Here is a 22,515-nt window from a genome sequence, read left to right as displayed (position 1 = left end):
TTAAAGTTACTGTCCATCAGTTTGTTAGGATTGTATTAACATTCCTTATCTATGTTTGTAAGTTCTTTTTTTCTACTTGTTTATTGGCTTTAAATCTTTTTTAACTATTTTGGAGAAAAAAAAAAAAAGATCCCTACAATCGATTGTTGGGGGTTTCTGAAGACGGACTTGTGGCAATCTGCAAGTTTGCAATCTCATAATCAATTACCTGTTTTTGATATTCAGGTTTGGAGAATCAATTTTTAGCATGCAGTTGTAAATTTCTGTACTATCAGGTTTTTTGGACTATCAAATGGCAAAGGAAAGGAAATGTTACTTTTAAATTTCATCTTGAATAAAACCATAAAGACTGTGGAATTAAGCCACGTCAAGAAGAGCTCTTACTTGTTTCAAGAAAGCTTGCCAGAAAAGAAGGAAACAACAAGAAGTAAACAGTCGATTTGCTTATTGTTTAAAAATCATTTGAAATTAAAAAAGATTGCCTAAGACGTTGCAGAATTTCCTTAAACGATGTATTCAGTTACCAAACAGAAAATCTGCTTTGTCATGGATGTGATATTATAGACCAGTGCCAGGAAAATTTATTGCGTGGCATAGGAGTTAAGGCCGTATTACACAGAAAATCGCTAATGAGCGTTCCGCATGAGCTTTTGTTAGTGATCATCTTGCAGTGTAATACTGTTGCCAATTTCCAGATGAACGAGCAGTCATCGGGCAATCCAAATCTTTTGACATGTTAAAAAATTATCATTTGCATTTGGCAGATCGTGGTGTCTAATAACAATCTGCCACTGGCAAACCACTAGACAGCATGGGAACGAGTGATGTCACAGAGATCGCTACATGTAATAGTAGAAGTCTCCTCCGCTAGCAAGCAGGTGATTGCTGGGAGGGAACGCTTCCCTCCCGACAATTGTCTGCCACATCGGGCTGTTTAATACTGCCTTAAGTCACTGTCGATGAGCAAATTCCTCGATTTTAGTAAACTTGCCTGTAGTGATGGACGAACATCTGCCGGGACGGTTCGCGAACGCCATCAAATGTTCACAAACCGCAAGTTCGCAGCGGATCTCATTCATTTTAATGGCAGGCGAACCTGAAAAACCTTCAGCTCATATTTGCAGCCAAGAAATAATTACTAGAAGTGCACAAATAGTCCCACAACATGGACAGTGACATACCAGATGTATTATTCGAATTTGCGATCTCCATTCATTATTTTTTTCAATGCGAAATATCGGCAATATAATTTTCGCGTACGCGCATGCGCAAATGTACTATACAGTACCCAAATGCACTATAAAGAAAGTATATTGGTATAAAACACCCCGCTTCAATCAGTTTTTTTGTGAGATGACTGGTATATCACACCAGTAGAAATTATTTGTTCCAATAACGCTTGTCCCTCTATATACCTGCTGTATCGCAGCAGAACCGCACACAACTGCCGCACAATACAAATGCACTAGAATATACCGTCTAACATAGAAACTATATTATAACGTTGTACAAGGAAGGCAATCCATTAGAATATACATAAAGGTAAAACGTAACCTTTAATAATGTTACTATGAGGATCCATTCACACTTCCGTAAGTGTTTTGCGGATCCGCAAAACACGGACACCGGCAATGTGCATTCCGCAATTTGTCACTATAATAGAAAATGACTAATCTTGTCTGCAATTGCGGACAAGAATAGGACATGTTCTATTTTTTTGCGGAAACGGAAGCACAGATGCGGAAGTGCGGATCCGCAAATGGGGATGCGGACAGCACATTCCGGCCCCATTGAAAATGAATGGGTGTGTAACTGTTCCACAAAATTGCGGAACGGACGCAGTCCCATTTTGCGGATGTGTGAATGGAAAAGATATCCCTCAAAATGAAAATAAATGAAATTATTAAAGTTAAGCAAAAAGCATAGATGTGGTCGGCAATAACAAGTGCTCGGCGGCACCAAATCAGAAACCATATGTCCTACCACAATCCGGGGGGTTCCAGTGCACATCGATGAATCCAGGAGGGAAAGCAAAAAACATCTATCCCTGGACTAGATGATGATGTGGTATTGAAGGACAGGGTGGGCAAAGAACTGTCCCTGATATTGCCCTACAGGGGGGTGCTATTCTGGCCCTGATAGCCTAACCACAGACCACCCGCCCTGATAAGAGCGACCCCGTCCGGAACCTTACCCTATATAAAAATGGCCCTAGTAAGCCCCTATCCCCTAGGCCCCTGACTTCCAGGTGATCACTATATAGAGCTATGTGATTTTGACTTATTATAAAAGTATATTATAAGTATATTACACCCATCTGTGTATCACACATATCGATTGCACACCATACCTGTACTTAAAATGACTTTTGTGGCCCTATTAGCTAGCGTTAGGTGTCCCTAACAGCCTGTCCCTGCCCCACACAGCAACCTCTCCCTACACTGGCAAAACACTGAATGTAAAATGGCGGCCAGATCGGGTTTATTTATAAGGTAGGGGGTGTGTCCATGTGCTGAAACGTCTCAATTGGCTGTCCTGTACCACCTGATTGATGTGTCATGGGTCAAAGTTCTTCATAATGTAAAAGAATATGGCGGGCGCGAATTTCTCCATATGTTCGCATGTTCGGCGAATCGCGAACACGCAAAGTTCGCCGCGAAACGACCGCCGGGCGAACCGCAAGGCCATCTCTTCTTGCCTGCCCTCCCAGTGATTCAAGTTGTATAAGGGTCGTTGAGTCTGCACTCCAGTGATAGTCTCTGACTCACTAGCTGTGTTCCTGGTTCTTGTGCTTATTGGCTTGCTCGTTCCACTGACCGTGGCTCGTCTTCTGACGACTTTCTGTCTCTAGTTTGGTATTGCATAGCCTGTCTGGTTCTGCCACATTTACAAAAGACTCTGCTATACAGACAGATAGAACGCCGAATGCCCCGGAATGCGGTAACACCATGTCCTTCCTCTCCTCTTCGCAGGTACTGCTCCGGTATTTCTTAACCCACTGGTGGCTTCAGAGCTTATATGCCCCACCTTTGGAAGAAAATGAACATAGCATAGATCCACTAAAAACTTTTCCAAAGCACTTAATTTACTTACAAGATTCTTGTTTATTTGCGCAAAAAATCCAACACAATGCCTGACCCGGGTTTTGCTCCACTTCAACTGGGGTGTCTTGGATCATCATGGGCCGCACGAGATTTTTCGCCAGATCTTCAATCAAGATGGCTGCAGCCGGCTCGTCGCAAGCAAATGGATGAGATTTTGCTTGTTTTTTTTAAACATTTTTTTTATTTTACACTGTGTTATTTCTATCAGATGCCGTGATAAGCTATGAACGCAGCATCTGAGAGGTACAATGACTGGGAGAGGCGCAATCGCAATCCAAGGTGGTGCGCTGTGGTTTGGCTGCGGTCGTTGAGCGTCCAGTCATTTTAATATTTATGTGGGCCTCAGTTGTTGGAGTGACCGGTAGTGTTCATTCTGCTGGAGTTTTTCTTGTTGCCGTGTCTTACATGCTCTTGTTCTTTCAGATACCTGTAAGTGTATAATTTGGACCCTTGGACATTCATATATATCTACTGGGCGAAACAGAGGGCCCAGGTTTGTCCAGGTGGCAGAATTTGGACAGGGAAATGGTAGAGGTGCATTGGATGGGTGTTTGGGGTTTGACTTGGTATCCGATACGTCCTCGATTTCAGGTTAGTATTTGTAGATTGGGGGGGGGGGGTGTTCTACAAATTTTAGTCACTCATGTGGGAAGCAATCACGTGGATAGCTATCCTACGCTGAATTTTATCAAACACATCAAGCGGGACCTGTTATGCTTTTGGGATCGGCATCCTGGTTTGCTGATTAGTTGATCTGAAATTATTTAACGCTGGAGGAATCAGGTTTCAGTCTCTACTTTGGATGGGAAGAATAACAAAGCCTGGATAACTTTGTCAGGCTGAATGGGGGCTTGGTGGTGGGACTCGTGTTATTGGAGAAGGGAAGTTTGTAAATTGGTAGGGATGGGGTCCACCTTACAGATTTAGTTTTGGATGTGTTTAATTTTAGCCTGGAAGAAGTTTTGGAGTTTGGGATCCATGATTGGTGGAGTATGCAGACTTAAAACAATCAAGTCTGGATACTTTGGTGTTTTTTTTTGGCAACAACATTACCCTGTTCAATGGGGATCATAAGAAAATTGGGTGATTTTAATTACACTAAGGTGTAGTATGGCATATATGGGTTTCTCTAGGGGGCGGACCCTGGGAAGCAAGTTGTTGCTCATGGTTTACTGTTAATGGATACCCATGGTTACACGACTTCAACTGGTTGAGGTTTTGTGGCTAGTGGTTGTAAGGGCACCACTGCACTAATGTGGATGCATGTTTTATATAGCTGTGCAGTGACCCAGAGGGGAGGCGCAGGCCAAAGAGCATGGGAGTGGTGATTGTGGCCCTGAGGGGGTAGTAGTACTCACGGTTCATGGTGGCAGTCCTCCTTCTGGTGTTCCCTGGAGCTGTGCAGTGAATGGGGGGGGGGGGGTGTACCTTCTTTTATTTTTACCTTGGGGCATTCCTTGACTTTGTGGGGCTCCTGCCTCATGGTAGTTGGGGTGCCCTTGATGTTAGGTGGCTGGCAGAGTGCCAGACAGTAGTACGGATGCAGAGGCCAGTGGGTTGTGGAGTAAATTTGCAGACCCAGTTTAGTGATAACAAAGAACAGTCTCTTTACTGAGGATGATGAGAGTTGCAGCACACATAACAGCAACAGGCTCAGTTGTGAGGTGTAGCACAGAGCTTACCTTTCCCAATGGCTGTGTATGGGACACAACAATGATGGCAATGGTAGAAATCCCTGACTCTCCTTCTAAGGACACTTTGCAGTCTCTCCACAAGACCACAGGCATGCTGTTCCTATTAACTCCTTATGCAATTCATAATTGCCCCCCAAGACTCTTGTTTCTCTTAATAAGAGGACTAAACTGTAGGGGGAAAAAAATAATCACTTCCAGATCTGGCCATTTACCCCCTTCCTAATCAGGCCTAATTTTGCAAATCTGACATATGTCACTTTATGTGGTAATAACTTTGGAATGGTTTTACTTATCCAAACCATTCTGACATTGTTTTCTCATGACACACTGCACATGTTAATGGTAAATTTGAGTCAGTATGTTTTACCTTAATTTATAAAAAAAATCCAAAAGTTACAAAAAATTTGGAAAAATTCACTATTTTCTAAATTTGATTCTCTTTGCTTTTAAGACAGTGATACCTCATAAAATACATATTAATTAACATTCACCATATGTCTATTTTATGTTGGCATAATTTTGGTAATGTAATTTTATTTTAGGACGTTAGAAGATTTAGGATTATAGAAGCAATGTTTTTAATTTTCAAGAAAATTTCCAAAATCAAGAACCAGTTCAGTTCTAAAGTCACTTTGAGGAGCTAACATAATAGTAACCACCCATAAATGACCCCATTTTAGAAACTACTATTCAAAACAGTTTTTTAAGAAATGTTGTTAGCCCTTTAAATAGTCCACAGGAATTAAGGCAAAATGGATGAAATTTCAAAAGTTTTTCTATTTTAATAAATTTTTCCCTGTAACACATCAAGGGTTAACAGCAAAACAACCCTATTTATTACACTGAATCTGCAGTTTACAGGAACACCCCATATGTGGTCGTGAACTGCTGTACGGGCACACGCAGGGCTCAGAAAGCAAGGAGCGCCATATGGTTTTTGGAGGACAGATTTTGCTGGAATGGCCTTTGGGTGCTGTAACGGCATACAAGGGAATACTCCAAACTCCCGAACGGAACCTCACGAATAGCTGCTAGCAGACGAATAGGAAACGTACCCAAGCGGCTTACACTCCTAGCAATCAGTCTCTAGCAGCATACAGTGAATCCCCCCAAGAACGAGACGAGGCTCCGTGTTGAAGGTAAAGCAGTGGACAGCCATAGCTGTGTGTTTATTGTTCTTATATAACATTGTTACACACTAATACCACCCACAGGGTTTTGTGAAAACAACCAAAAAACACGTACAATACAGTAAAACACTCCCACACAAAATCCTCCCCTCTGCCTGTGATACAATTACCTTACACAATGGGTTGATGTAATTATCACAGGCAGGAGAATACACAATGTCTTCTGTCCTGGAGACAACCGAGGAGTAATTCAATTATCTCTAAGGACAAAAGGAAATCGCCAATACACACGTGGAGACAATAGGACAGACATCACTACTCAAATATACAATGTCCCAACCATTACAGTAAACATAGACATTTAACATATCCCCAGATGGCTTGGATCTGAGTGCTCAATATATCCAAACAGCGCTCAGATGCCACAAACACAGTCAAATCGCCATGGGGTTTAAGTTTAGCATGGGCTGATGAGAGGGCCCATAATCCTGGGGCAAGAGGCTGGCAACCAGGCTTCTCCACCACCCAGTGGTGAGGTTGGTTTCGCAGCATTTCTCCCCTTTTCCAAACAGACTAACAGGGTATCTGACCTTCTGCCGGTCAGTGCCCTTGTTAGTCCAGCAGCCCACCCACAAAATAGAAACAGCAGTACAGCCCACCCACAATAAATGGTTACTATACCTGAGCAGGGGAGAAACCTGTCCATGTCCATGTGCCTCACTACGGCTGTGTGGGGGACTGGTAGACTGTCTTGGTGGGTTGCTGAGTGGGCAGAGACCAGCGGTACTTTGCCCTGATGCCAGTGCTACCATGGAAAAAGCCTGGTTGTACCCCCTGTGCTGTGAGTGCAGAGACCACGGTCCCATCTGCACGGTTGTGGGGCTTACTGTCTCCCCCTAGTACATTAAGCTGCCGCTGGGGAATGGAGACTGGGCTCCCAATTCCCAACAAATCCTTCTGTTGCTGTGGGGTGGAGACTGGGCTCCCAATTCCCAACAACTCAATCTGCTGCTGGGGGACAGGACCGACTGTCTCTGGCCCCTGGAACTCAGCCTGCCACTGGGGAATGGAGACTGGGCTCCCAATTCCCAATAAATCACACGGCCGCTGGGGAATGGAGACTGGGCTCCCAATTCCCTGTAAATCACCTGGCCGCTGGGGAATGGAGACTGGGCTCCCAATTCCCTGCAATTCACACTGCCAATAGGGAGAGGGGGTAACAAGCTCCTCTCCCATACATACTTCCGACTGTCTCCGCTCCCAATACAGTGTCCTGTTCCTGGGGAAAGGAGACTGGGCTCTCTATTCCCTGTAGGACATTCTGCCACTGGGGGACAGGACCGACTGTCTCTGCCCCCTGTAACTCAGCCTGCCGCTGGGAAATGGAGACTGGGCTCCCAATTCCCTGCAGGACCATTGGAGAGACCTCGGTCCCACCTCCACCGGCCACCTGGGGTTCTTCCCAGTAAATCTCCACAATATCTGCCCAGCTGAATGGGTCTGGATCCGGGTCTGTCATCTTGCTGTCCTGCTCAGCCTTCCCAATGGAGTGGAAAAGATCTCGGTAGTCCTGCTACAGTTCCCACTCCAGGGTTGCTAGGTGAGCCAGGTCTTTCTCTACCTCATCGGGGTCATCCCAATCCTGCCTAGCCTCCCTCTCATAGAAAATGTCCTGAAGTCTGGACTGTGCATGGCTCCCGAAGTCAGGCTCTGCAAAGGACTCCCATAACAAGCCAGGACCATCAAACTCCTCTCCCTCTGGCTTGTGCTCAGCTGTCCAGGGTATATACTGAGCCATATACCACCAGGCATCCTCCAGCCATAGCTCCTGCCATACCCGGTGCTCTAGTTCCTTCACTCATTCCTCCAGGGGCTGCTCTCCCAGGAAGGGCATCCGCAGGGCCACTTGCTTCTGCAATCGCTGCTCTTCACTGGGGAGACTCTCGCCTCGCTGGTATTGTACATTATCCAGGGCCTGGTACCAGATGCCTTTCCTTAATGCATCCCAGCCCTCCAGGTCTTCCTCATCATATGCCACTGCTGGTTCCATCCTGCTGCTGTCAGGGTCGCTGTACTGGGACCTGCATTGCCCTCAAATTGTAAAATTCATGGAATGGTGTCTCCTGTAGCTGCCCTTCTGGCTGTGGGAATGATCACACCGCTTGCCACCAATTGTAATGGCATACAAGGGAATACTCCAAACTCCCGAACGGAACCTCACGAATAGCTGCTAGCAGACGAATAGGAAACGCACCCAAGAGGCTTACACTCCAAGCAATCAGTCTCTAACAGCATACAGTGAATCCCCCCAAGAACGAGACGAGGCTCCGTGTTGAGGGTAAAGCAGTGGACACCCAGAGTTGTGTGTTTATTGTTCTTATATAACATTGTTACACACTAGTACCACCCACAGGGTTTTGTAAAAAAACAACCAATAAACACGTACAATACAGTAAAACACTCCCACACAGAATCCTCCCCTCTGCCTGTGATACAATTACCTTACACAATGGGTTGATGTAATTATCACAGGCAGGAGAATACACAATGTCTTCTGTCCTGGAGACAACCGAGGAGTAATTCAATTATCTCTCAGGACAAAAGGAAATCGCCAATACACACGTGGAGACAATAGGACAGACATCACTACTCAAATATACAATGTCCCAACCATTACAGTAAACATAGACATTTAACATATCCCCAGATGGCTTGGATCTGAGCGCTCAATATATCCAAACAGCGCTCAGATGCCACAAACACAGTCAAATCGCCATGGGGTTTAAGTTTAGCATGGGCTGATGAGAGGGCCCATAATCTTGGGGCAAGAGGCTTGCAACCAGGCTTCTGCACCACCCAGTGGCGAGGTTGGTTTCGCTTCTAACTACTTCCAAAAATATTCAGCTTTGATATTAATGAGTTTTTTGGGTTCATTGAGAACATGGTTGTTGTTCAATAATAAAATTAATCCTCAAAAATACAACTTGCCTAATAATTCTGCACTCCCTGTATAGATTAGCTTCTCCCTGCATTGACAATAACAAGCACTTACTGATTGCTCTTACTGATTCATGTATCTCCTGGTGGCTGGTTAGTTACTTAGCGAGCTGGGGATACAGCAGAATCACTCACTGACAGCACTGACAACTCTGATCAGTGAGAAATAGAAAGGAAAATATATATTTATGGCATAGATATATATATAATGTACACTATGTGAGGGAGAAGTGAGTGCAGCAGCCCAGCCCGTCGTGCCAGTCAGTACTGCACTGTAGTGTACTAGGAAGATGGATGTGCCTTAGCAACGCTCGTTTTAAAGAGTGCTGCAAAGGGACATTTCTGGGCACATTTTCTACTATAAACGTACGATTTCAATAAATAAACTATAATACAAAAATATTCCCTATCTCTGTCCCTGCAGCAACCGGACCATAGGGGCAATATGTGTGATCGTGGTGTAGTAGTAGTTTACTCACAGTTCTGTAGAGCTCCATGGGCCGGCATGCAATGAATGGAAGGACAGCACCAGTTCCTTCGGGGCACACTCTGTTGTCCAGGGACTCCCACAAGATGGTGGTTGAGGTGCTCTTGGTGGAGTGGTTTTTAAGGTGACGGGGAGGCAGGGTCCCTGGTGTTCGTGACGCCAGCACCGTAAGGTGCAATTGAGGATAATGAAGAACAAGGAGAGTCAAAGACTGATGAGCAAACTGGAACTTTAGGCCTCTTTCACACTTGCGTTGTCCGGATCCGGCGTGTACTCCATTTGCCGAAATTACACGCCGGATCCGTAAAAACGCAAGTGAACTGAAAGCATTTGAAGACGGATCCGTCTTCAAAATGCGTTCAGTGTTACTATGGCAGCCAGGATGCTATTAAAGTCCTGGTTGCCATAGTAGTAGTGGGGAGCAGTATACTTATAGTCCGTGCGGCTCCCGGGGCGCTCCAGAATGACGTCAGAGCGCCCCATGCGCATGGATGACGTGTCCATGCGATCACGTCATCCATGCGCGTGGGGCGCCCTGACGTCACTCTGGAGCGCCCGGGGAGCCGCACGGACGGTAAGTATACTGCTTCCCCGCTCCCCACTACACTTTACCATGGCTTCCAGGACTTTAGCGTCCTGGCAGCCATGGTAACCATTCAGAAAAAGCTAAACGTCGGATCCGGCAATGCGCCGAAACGACGTTTAGCTTAAGGCCGGATCCGGATTAATGCCTTTCAATGGGCATTAATTCCGGATCCGGCCTTGCGGCAAGTGTTCAGGATTTTTGGCCGGAGCAAAAAGCGCAGCATGCTGCGGTATTTTCTCCGGCCAAAAAACTTTCCGGTCCGGAACTGAAGACATCCTGATGCATCCTGAACGGATTTCTCTCCATTCAGAATGCATTAGGATAAAACTGATCAGGATTCTTCCGGCATAGAGCCCCGACGACGGAACTCTATGCCGGAAGAAAAGAACGCAAGTGTGAAAGAGCCCTTACTTATGAGTAGAGATGTCCGGTTCATGAATGAATCGTTCTTTTGAATCGATTCTTTTCACTGAACTGGAGGAGTCGATTCCTCTGACTAAGCTAATCCGTTTGAAGCACCTCAGTGTGAAGTAGATATCTGATTGAGACTATTTGTGACAACAATCCCATTGATATTTCAAGATTTCAAAGCTGTGAGTGGCCCACAATGAAAGAGTGTGGGGAAATATCCTTCTAAAATATAACCTTTATATGATATACATTAAAATATACACCTGAAGATGCATCACAATACAAAACATATAGTCAAGGGGTTCTGGGTGGATACCCCACTGCTGGTAAAGAAAAAAGACAGAACTTAGCACTGATACGCATAGGTGAATGCTAACAGTATAACCCAACCAACACAAGTATAACATGTATTGGGGTTCCAGGACGGATACCCCACTTCTGGTAGGACAAGAATATAAGATGTAACTGCTGCGCCAGTGTGGACACAGACAGTCTTACCTGACCGACCAGATGACTAGGATCAGCGTGGTAAGGGAGTCAGGCCTGACGGAAGGGAGTGTAGACAGGGAAAAACAGTCATGAGAGTATGGATGCTGTGCCCTATATCACCCTATATACTTGGTAGGATTGGGGCCTGCTCCCATGCTGCCTGTCTACACAGAGCACTCGCCCTGAAAAGAGCGACCCCGTCCGGATACCTGTCCCTAGTTATGGACCTGAACCCTAGTCTAGTGAACAAACATAAAAAACACAAAGCGACTACAGGCCTCCCGACGTGGCACGTTTCTGTCGTGTCGACTCCTCAGGGGGATAAAATGCATGTAGAGACAAAACGAAAAATATACCGTCTATGACCGCAAGAAGCAGTCAAACATATGCTGCAGTAGGACGGTTATATGAAAGACTAGACCCAAGGTTCAGAGTCAAAGTCTAGGGGCAGGCATCCATGGTGCAGGATTGCCATGCTACAGAGGAATAAATGCTTCTCTGCTCTGCTCCTTGGTGTGTAAGGATCTGGTGGTCCTCACTAAAGGTAGTATCCCTAATGTTAAGGGGGTTCATCAACCTATACCAGCCACCGTGGCTGGTATAGGTTGATGAACCCCCTTAACATTAGGGATACTACCTTTAGTGAGGACCACCAGATCCTTACACACCAAGGAGCAGAGAAGCATTTATTCCTCTGTAGCATGGCAATCCTGCACCATGGATGCCTGCCCCTAGACTTTGACTCTGAACCTTGGGTCTAGTCTTTCATATAACCGTCCTACTGCAGCATATGTTTGACTGCTTCTTGCGGTCATAGACGGTATATTTTTCGTTTTGTCTCTACATGCATTTTATCCCCCTGAGGAGTCGACACGACAGAAACGTGCCACGTCGGGAGGCCTGTAGTCGCTTTGTGTTTTTTATGTTTGTTCACTAGACTAGGGTTCAGGTCCATAACTAGGGACAGGTATCCGGACGGGGTCGCTCTTTTCAGGGCGAGTGCTCTGTGTAGACAGGCAGCATGGGAGCAGGCCCCAATCCTACCAAGTATATAGGGTGATATAGGGCACAGCATCCATACTCTCATGACTGTTTTTCCCTGTCTACACTCCCTTCCGTCAGGCCTGACTCCCTTACCACGCTGATCCTAGTCATCTGGTCGGTCAGGTAAGACTGTCTGTGTCCACACTGGCGCAGCAGTTACATCTTATATTCTTGTCCTACCAGAAGTGGGGTATCCGTCCTGGAACCCCAATACATGTTATACTTGTGTTGGTTGGGTTATACTGTTAGCATTCACCTATGCGTATCAGTGCTAAGTTCTGTCTTTTTTCTTTACCAGCAGTGGGGTATCCACCCAGAACCCCTTGACTATATGTTTTGTATTGTGATGCATCTTCAGGTGTATATTTTAATGTATATCATATAAAGGTTATATTTTAGAAGGATATTTCCCCACACTCTTTCATTGTGGGCCACTCACATCAGTGTGAAGTAGCCAGGACTGGTGCAAGGATTTTTGCCACCCTAGGCGAAAGCTAATTTTGCCGCCCCCCTTGACTCAGCCCATTGACCACACCTTTTGACCCGCTCCTTTTTTGTCGGCCACCTATTTAATGATTATTGCATGCAACATTTTACTTGACCAGTTAATTTTAGATATTCTAGATATTCTTGGTAGTCATCTGCCATTTTGGCCTCAAAACATTACATGACCCCCTACACTACATTACATTATTGACAACTGTAAGTTTTTACCTTGACTGGTGGTAGCCTAGGTGTGTTTATCAGCAGGTCTGCTCCAGTCACTGTTATGGGGGATCTGTGGATGACACTGTTAGGGGGATCTGTGGATGACACTGTTATGGAGGATCTGTGGATGGCACTGTTATGGGGGATCTGTGGATGGCATTGTTATGGAGGATCTGTGGATGGCACTGTTATGGGGGATCTGTGGGTGGCACTGTTATGGGGATCTGTGGATGACATTGTTATGGGGGATCTGTGGATGACACTGTTATGGGAGATCTGTGGATGACACTATTATGGGGGATCTGTGGATGGCACTGTTATGGAGGATCTGTGGATGGCACTGTTACGGAGGATCTGTGGATGACACTGTTTTGGGGGATATGTGGATGACACTATTATGGGGGATCTGTGGATGGCACTGTTATGGGGGATCTGTGGATGACACTATTATGGGCGATCTGTGGATGACACTGTTATGGAGGGGGATCTGTGGATGAAACTTATGGGGGGGATCTGTGGATGACACATACCGTATATAGCATCTTATGCTATATGTGTCATCCACAGATCCACCCCATGACAGTGTCATCCACAGATCCCCCTCCCTATAACAGTGTCATCCACAGATCCCCCTCCCTATAACAGTGTCATCCACAGATCCCCCTCCCCGTCGCTCACAGGAGTGTACATATATAAACTGTAATTCGTATCCTGCAGTAACTTTTAATTTAAATCAGCGCTCATCTCTTTACTACCTTAAACTCAGCTCCAGTAACAGGCAGCGCGGGCGGAAGCGCCCACTCACTGACGTCACGCGTCTGTGCCGCCTAGTGGGAGGAGCAGGCGCGTGACGTCAGTGAGTGAGCGCCGCCCACACTGCCAATTACCGGAGCTGAGTGTAAGGTAGTAAAGAGATGAGCGCTGATTTAAAGTTAAAGTTACTGCAGAATACGGATTACAGTTTAAAAATGTATACTCCTGTGAGCGGCGGGGCCGGTGTAGAGTAGTGCAGGAGAGTCAGAGCGGAGAGCACTGTGACTTCTATTGCGGCCAGATCGGTGCCCCCTGCAAGAGTGCGCTCTACGCGGTGGCCTACCTTGCTTATGGGTGGTGCCAGCCCTGGAAGTAGCAGGGACTCTAGCAGGTCTTGTGTAACATGATCCTAGAGTGAAAGCCAGGCTTCTGCCTACCCCTGCAACCAATCAGATCTGTGAAGCAAGCACTGAGTCACACCCAGTACACTAAGCCTAAGAATCTAATAAGCCTACTAGTTAAAAGAATCAAATGATTCTACTTAGTTATAGACTCATTCGATTCTTTGAGTTAAAGAATCAGATAAGTTACTAAGTTAAAAGAATCGTGTGTCACCTCCAGTAGAACAAAAAAAAGTAGTGGGTTTGTTATGCGGATCAGACATGGACCAATTGCATATTGGGCTGCCTGTCTGACGCGGTGTAATGTTGCGTATATATCACCAATAAATAAGCCTTTGGTTCTTATCTTTTGAGGTTGGCATCTGGAGCTTTGATGGAATATGATGCAGGATTATTATTTATACACTTTATTATGTTAATTTTTTCCCTAGAAATCCAGTGGTCCTGCGTGGCATCATCACTGCATTAACTCTGTGTTAGACTTGCTGTGGGTTTGGCTGCGCTGTCCGTAGATGCAGTCTATCTTCTATGAAGGATCAGACAGCTCCTCCTGAGCTTCGGTTCACTTGCTTGTCAGCCAAATCGGTTCTTTTGAATAAACTGATTCAAATGAACCGATTCATTTTAAAGATTCGAACTTCCCATCTCTAGTCATGAGGTAGAGCTGCAACTCCAGACAACAGGCTTGGTGGTTGGTTAACACAGGCTTTAGCTTAGCTGGTGAAGAAGAGATACTTTCTTAGCTGTGCTTTTCCTCTCAATTAAACTAGACTTCAGGTACTTGGATCTTTATCAGAATTCACATTTAGCTTCTGCAACCTACAGGACGGTCTCCCTAGCGTCAGGCATCAATCTTCTGCTCCATTATTTATAAAGGTTGCCTTTACACACAAAAGTCTACTGTGTCCCATGCTGGACTGTGGTACTGCAGAATGATCCTGTACGCTAGGTCTTGGTTCCTTCCTTAGATTCCCCAGCTGGCAAGTGCCAAGGGGACACACATCGGCTACTACATGGTGTTCCTTACTCTCCTCACTCCACAACTCCTCAACTCCCTGTGAAAGGCCTGTTACTTATATAAGATGTACTAGGACCATCTAGTGGTAACTAAAATGTAGTGCAGTTACAGTACCATCCTGTTGTTAGGAATGTGCAGCTTAATACATACGAAATAGACATTAGCATATAATTGCAGTGGCCAGGTACGGGTGGATAATATTCTGTATTTGTCATGACACCAATTGCAGCGTGCGCAGGGTACTTTCCTAGGGCCTCTCCAAGGTGTTATAACGCACGTCCCAGATTAGGAATGCCAGAGTGGTGTAATGGCCTATAATGTCTCTGTAGTGTTGTGGTAGTTGTGTCACAGTGTCTCCTACCTGGGTACGGCCGGACTCCTGGCTTCCTGGCTGACTTGCAATAAATTTGAGTGTAGTGATAGTAGGAGTAATAGAGGAACTTGGCAGAATAAATGATGTCCAGACCTTTAGATGAAGTTCAAACGTTGCTTTACTTGGAATAACTTGCATCCAAACAGTATATAGCTTTGGTCTCTTGGTCCCAGCAGGTTTTGGCAATGATTGGCAGGAATGAATACTTCTGCTTTAAATGTGGAGCTTGCAGGATAAAACATCTGATTGGTAGGCGGTAGCTCTGTAACTGTGGCAGGATTAGCTTCTGCACTTATCTGGTACCTTCTGCTGTGTGGGGACAGACTCGCTGAGGAGGAATTGGCTTCTCCTAGGCACTGGACTTATCTCACAGATGGATTCTCAGGGGATGCTTTCTTCCTGGAACTCTGGAGTTTGTCTGTAGTTTCTGCTCCTTCATCCAGCGGAGCTGAAGGTGCTCTAGCTGTGTATATATATATATACCTGCATTCCCTGGATTTTATGTGGCTGTCATGGCCCATGAACAGGTAGGAACAAGAGTTAGGGACCACTCATGAGACAGCCTTGACGCGGTGAGTGGCTTACTATGCTTTGGCCAAAATATAAACCAATGTCTCATCCAGCATGGAGGGCAGAGTGCTGGATGTAGTGTGCGATCACATTTGCATTTTCCGTTTGTATATGTATTTCGCCATAGTGATGTGCACCTGCAGGCAGGTTGTGCTGACCCAACCCCTTATTTTTTTCTTTGTAATATATATATACGGCCAAGTCTCAGCAGAGACTAGGTCCTTGCTGTCTTCCCTAAGAAAGGGCTAAGAAGGGGGTTCTCCTGGACACTATCACACAGCCTTTCCCAACAGGGATGGCTGGTACACTGACTAACTTCCTTCTCCACCCATACTGCAGGATGTGGGACCAGCCCACCTCTCCACAGAGGGGGAGCTAAGCTGGAATAATCCATTCAAGCTCAGATACACTAAACTGTAGCTTGTACCTGCCAACGGGTTGCTGCCACCTACTGGTAACCAGGCAAGTTACACGAACAATTGCTTTTAACATAGTTTTGTATGCACATTTGTGGAAGACATAATGTAAATTATATCTGATGACATTATAAAGACTCTTAGAAGACAGTAGCGGGGTAGAGGCGTGTAGTAACACAAGTCTGGGGTGTTACACAATGATATGCTGAAAGATTTAGGGACCCACTACTAGCACGGACACTACATCCCTACACATTAGCAAAAATATAACATGGCAGTTACACTTTAAGTTTGGATGTGTTCAGTTTTGACCTGGCGGAAGTTTTGGAGTTTAGGTCTGTGTTTGGTGGAGTATGCAGACTTAGAGTTCATTATCCTATTGAATGGGAACCATAAGACAACTCAGTATAATATGACTTACAGTATATGGGTTTCTCTAAGGAGTAGACCCTGGGAAGCAAGTTGTTGCTTATGGTTTGGTTTTAATGGTTCTCCTTGGTTACACCTCTTTAGCTGTTTTGTAGCTAGTGGTAAGAAGGTCACCGCAGCACTCATGTGGGCGCATGTTTGGGTTAGGAGGTCACAACCTTACTTCCTTCAGGGCACACCCTGATACTGGGGGTACTGGACTGGTAATAATTTGTGGTGCCCTTGATGGAGTTCATCTAGGTTTTGGGCAGGAGTGAAGAGGGCCATCGGATGGAGTAGTGGAGTCAATAACCAGCAGCATGGAGCATCATGTCCCAAACTCTGTACTCATGTAAAAAGGTCTGCACTACAATAAGCCCTGGTACTGGTCGGTATCTACAAGAATATGGCTCCAGGAATAATTATAAGGAATAGTTGGTCACCTTAGATTATGTAGTGCCCTGGAGCAGGGGTACTTTGAAGTATTTGCCTCTATTTTCCCTATGCAAAGTTATCAACTCCTTAATTTATTGCACTTTAAAGGGTTAGCTTGTACTGACTTACTGTATAATGTTTAATTCTGTGTAACTGCATTTCATGTGTTTGTTATGATATCTTTCCTGTTTATTTGCATTGTATTTTCACGGTACTGTGGAAAGGGTTAATGAATCCTGAGAGACCTTTGGGACTTTCTAGTTAATAATGAGAAGCAAGTAATGTTTCACAGTTACCATAATGGTTAAAGAAGGGCATGTTTTGGAAGGAAAAAGCTAGACTTGTTTACCACCAAAACCAGACAGACTGACCTTTTGGATGTCTGGGTGAGCTATGTTATTATTTCTGAAGATTTGATGTCTGGAAAAACTGCTCCGTCATTCTCATTGACTATTATTGAAGTTCTAATGCAAGTCTATGACAGACGATAATTGTAACAATGTGTCTGTTTAGTGTTGAATCTATTTTTATTGAATAGAAAAAGAACACAACAATCATACATAGCAACCAAGACATTGTATGAAAAATATATCTCCAATTCCATTTCCAAGACCATGCGAAACATAAAATAAAGTGCACAGATGGATTCAGAGACCACCGTATTTCTCTGGGCCGCAACACTGAGGACCAGAGAAGACAATTGCCATCAAGTAAATACTAAAGGAGAGATTCGGCAATGCTAGGTACATACAGTGTAATATGAAGAACCTTAACTGCTAAATGGGAAGGCAAAAGGAACTTAGGACACGTTCCTGAGATAGTCAGTGATGGCGGTTTAAACAAAGGGTTACTAAAATGTAACTCTTACGTGAAACAGATTAAATCATTAACCTAGTAGAGACAGGGGGACAGACAAGAACAAAACACGACAAAACAAAAGACAGGGGAGGGGGGGGGTTGGGAAGTGGAGGGGGAATAGGGGGAAGGACATGAAAACATATCACGTATCCCAGGTACAGTCACCTGAGACCAACCAGGTTTGAAGACGAGAAGAGCTCCTAAATTGTTTCCAGGGTTCCCAGGTTAGTGCAAATGTTTGGACTTGATTAAAGGCCTCAGCTTCCATTTCTTCCATCCTGAATAAGGCATCTAGGGCACGTATCCAAGTAATTCTCTGCAAACTGTCTGAAGATCTCCACTGACGTGGTATGATCTGTAGTGTTGAGCGCGAATATTCGAATTGCGAATTTTTTTCTCGAATATCGCAATTTCGAGATTTCGCGAATATTTAGAATATCGTTCTATATATTCGCGAAATAGAATATTCGTTTTTTTTCTTTTTTTTTTTATTATATTTTTTTCTTTCCCACTTCCCTAAAGTTGTTCTTACCTGTCCTTTGGATTCCTGGCTTCCTGGCTGCTCCAGTCAGTGGCGTTTTCAACTTACTGCTATATTCCATATTAGCTAAATTACAATCTAATCTATATGTGTATTTTACGAAATTTCGCAATAGTCGCAATTGCGATGCGAGTAATATAACACGAAATATTCGCATGAAGATTTCAATTTAGCACTGCTATACTCCATATTCTAGCCTAATATGGAATATAGCTGTGCTAAGTTAGCACTGCTATATTCCATATTAGGCTAGAATATGGAGTATAGCAGTGCTAAGTTGAAATCTTCATGCGAATATTTCGTGTTATATTAGTCGCATCGCAATTTCGACTTTTTTAAATGTTCTTAATATTGCTCTAACTTCGTCTTTTAGAAATTTCGCAATATTGCTCTAACTTCATCTCTTAGAATATTACGAATATTCTAAAAAACGAAGTTAGAGCAATATTACGAAATTTCGTAAAATACACATATAGATTGTAATTTAGCTAATATAGTGCTATAATCCCTTTTTTTTCCTGTAATTTTTTTTTGCCTCTTCTAAACTTAAGTTTTGTAAAATATGTACACTATTAAAAATTATTACTATAGCAGTATATTAGCTTAAATACAATCTATGTGTATTTTACGAAATTTCGTAATATTGCTCTAACTTCGTCTTTTAGAATATTACGAATATTCTAAAAGACGAAGTTAGAGCAATATTAAGAACATTTGCAAAAGTCGAAATTGCGATGCGAGTAATATAACACGAAATAGTCGCATGAAGATTTAAACTTAGCACAGCTATATTCCATATTCTAGCCTAATATGGAATATAGCAGTGCTAACTTAGCAGGGCTATATTCCATATTAGGCTAGAATATGGAATATAGCAGTGCTAAGTTTAAATCTTCATGCGACTATTTCGTGTTATATTACTCGCATCGCAATTTCGACTTTTGCAAATGTTCTTAATATTGCTCTAACTTCGTCTTTTAGAATATTCGTAATATTCTAAGAGACGAAGTTAGAGCAATATTACGAAATTTCGTAAAATACACATATTAGCCTAGCCATAGTCATTAGCATAGGAACGTTGCCTTATACTATCAAGATAAATTTTCGCAATATGCGAAAAAATATTTTCGCGATAATTGGAATAATTGCGAATATTCGATTTCGACGAATATAACACGAATATTCATGCGAATATTCGCGAAATATCGCGAAATCGAATATGGCACCTCCCGCTCATCACTAATGATCTGTCTCATAGAAAGGACAAATGTTTTTAGTACTCCCTTTTTGACATGTTTGATCCTACCCGGGAATATAGAGAGCAGGGCAATCAAAGGGGAAGGAGATATAGTAGACCGGTAAAGTGCATTGTACAGAGCAAAAATGTCTTGCCACAAAGGGGCGACCCCAGGGCAATCCCACCAGATGTGTAGCATGGAACCAACCTCTGAATGGCAACGCCAACAAGAGTTGGGGATCGATGGATAAAAATGGTGCAACTTAACCGGAGTCCTATACCAACGAGTAAGGATCTACAATGTGTCTGTTTAGGCAGTGTTTCTCCACTACAACCTTCCCACTAGAAGGTTCTAGTTCAGCTAGGAATGGTATATAAGTAGGGCAGTCAAAGCCCCTAGTGTTCAGCAGTTAGGTATCAGTGCTTAGAAGAAGAGACTGCTAGACTACTTGGGTGACAAGAAGAAGACTCTGCAACAGACCATGGGTCACCAGCCTTTTTCCAGGGTACTGGCCTTCTGAGTGAGAGAGGGACAGCCAGCTCAAGTCTTTCCTCGGCATAAAACCTTCTTCTGACAGGGAGGAGAAGCCAGCTCAGTGCCTTGCCTGTTTTGCGCTTGAGTTCCTCCAGTAAAGAAGCACCCTGGTTTACTGCAAACCCTGACTCTCTGGACTTATTTTCCATTGGGGAGCACCACGCCTTACCATCCCTTCCAGAGAACAGCAACACATGGTGACACCTCAAGGAAGTCCTGGGGACCCAGTGTAGTTTTGGAACCACCCCAAACCCGGCCACTGCAATTACAATGACTATTGATCCATCAGAGCACAAACCATGTGATACAACGAGCTAATCGGTTTCTGGTAACTCCAGATGGGATCAGCCCTTTAAGGGGATTGCATTAAACAGGAAATATCAGTGACAGATGTATCTAATATATCTAAATTTGGTTATTTTTTGTATTGTATAACTAGTATTCATTGGTGGTTCTTTATGACATGACCAAGCAGAGCCAGATCTGTCTTTATTGATATGTAGACACTACTGGCAGGCGGGTAAATAATCATCATTTTATGTCACTATCTCCCAGAATCTTTAGCTGTTATTATAAGAAGCTCTGCATTTATTCAAGAGTCAGATGGGTAAATTGTCTACATTGACTGTGTATGCAGAGGTCAGTGTGGTGCAGCAACACAGTAAGGTTTCTGCATGCGGTTTTGGAAGCCAAAATCAGGGGTGGATTGTACAATGAGAGAAGGTATTCAGGACAGACACCACTTCTCCTCTTTTTTTAAATTCACTCCTGATTTTGGCCTCTAGAACTGCCTGCAGAAACCTGACCATGTGGCCGTACCCTAAAGTGGTTGTCTAGATTTTGATAATGACGGACTATCCACAGACTATCCACAGGCGTCTGACTCCTGGCAGTAACTGGCACCAATCCACCTCACTTGTCTATATCCCAGATGTACAGACAAGTGCAGGACAGCACTATAGTACAGAAACAAACGTAGAGAAGGCTTCCAGCGTCTCCAGTTAAAAACAGGTTTTATTTGCATCCGACATAGACAAAGCTTACACTTTTCAACCCTTCAGTGGTGTCTTTATCATAACTTATCATCTGTAAGAATGTAAAAGGAATCATCGTGGATTATAGGTATGTGTCACCGAGGTTCCTGGCCTCGGTTGAGTAAGAGCCAGTTTTCATGTGTCAGCAGCAGTTGCTGTTTGACACTTTGCTATTTAGTATGGCTGTAAATAGCTGATCAGGGACGGCTCTTACTGGGAGTAGTCAAAGTGCTGGGTGGGTGACTACTCCCCACGTTCCAGGCCGGGTTTTGTCAGGCCTATAAAAAACAGTCAGCAGTGTCAGGTGTGGGGATTTATCTCTCTCTGGCATTGGAGCTCTGGCAATCTCTGTATCAGGATCTGAGCCTTGTGCCAGGCTGGAGGCCTGAATCCGGGAGTACTGCTCTGTTCTGAGCTATGCCTGTCGGGTGTGGATTAACACCTAGGACAAAAGGTGACTGTTTCGCTTGTTTGAGCTATCTGGGTGTGAACTAACACCAATACTGCAAATGAACGTACTGTGTACTTGCAACAAGTGTGAATAAACACTGAAGTTTTTGAGTTATAAACTGGTCTTTGCCGCTTGTCCGGACTACCAGAGCGAGTCCCCACACAGCTCACAAACGTTTCAATAATTATAAAACATAACTTAAACATCATTAATCAAATGTATGCAAAAGTACATCAGCCATTGTAACAATAAAACACGATTTGCATAAAATCACAATTGGAATGCTAACAGTATAGATGTAAATATACAGAGTATAAGACACAATGTAACATCAGGTCTTATTTGCAGTTTAACCTGTTGGGTACACAATGTATTAAGAGTAAATAACCAAAAGGCCTCCCTGTTTAAGAGCTCACGTCGATGATTTCCACACCCCAATAGGAGGGTCTACTTTTTGAATACTGATTAAATTTGGCCAAGAGGTATCGCAGTCATAGACCAAAGCAAAATTAAGGGACACCGCAGAGATACATCTAGGGTTTGGACAGGATATATGAGATAAATGACATCTAACTCTAATCTTGAGACAGCCTCCTGCTACTGATCAGCTGTTGGAAGAGACCACTGCTCCCCGGTGAACACTGTGGCTTCCTTCTAGACAAGTGACATCACGTTCTTCAGTCTCATGGCTTATGTGCAAGGGTGTCGGGAGTCTGACCCCCACTGATCAGATATTGATAACTTATTTCAAGGATAGACCATCAATATATAAATCTTGGATGACCCCTTTCAATAGAAAGAAAATGTTCTGGAGCTGAGAAGTCACTTCTCTATT

General features: G+C 44.1%; 1 long non-coding RNA gene across 1 annotated transcript; it reads left to right on the top strand.

Annotated features, from left to right (window-relative positions):
- The first annotated feature begins 832 nt into the window (after positions 1-832).
- Positions 833-21,921, top strand: LOC120977638. Its single transcript, XR_005773940.1, has 3 exons — positions 833-949; positions 13,795-13,799; positions 21,910-21,921. It is a non-coding gene; the product is annotated as an uncharacterized LOC120977638 (long non-coding RNA).
- Positions 21,922-22,515: the final 594 nt, after the last annotated feature.

The sequence above is a fragment of the Bufo bufo genome, chromosome 8 (assembly GCF_905171765.1).
Source record: "Bufo bufo chromosome 8, aBufBuf1.1, whole genome shotgun sequence".
Taxonomy (NCBI): domain Eukaryota; kingdom Metazoa; phylum Chordata; class Amphibia; order Anura; family Bufonidae; genus Bufo; species Bufo bufo.
Note: the sequence above shows the minus strand (reverse complement) of the source record. Positions and strands in the feature narration are given on the sequence as shown.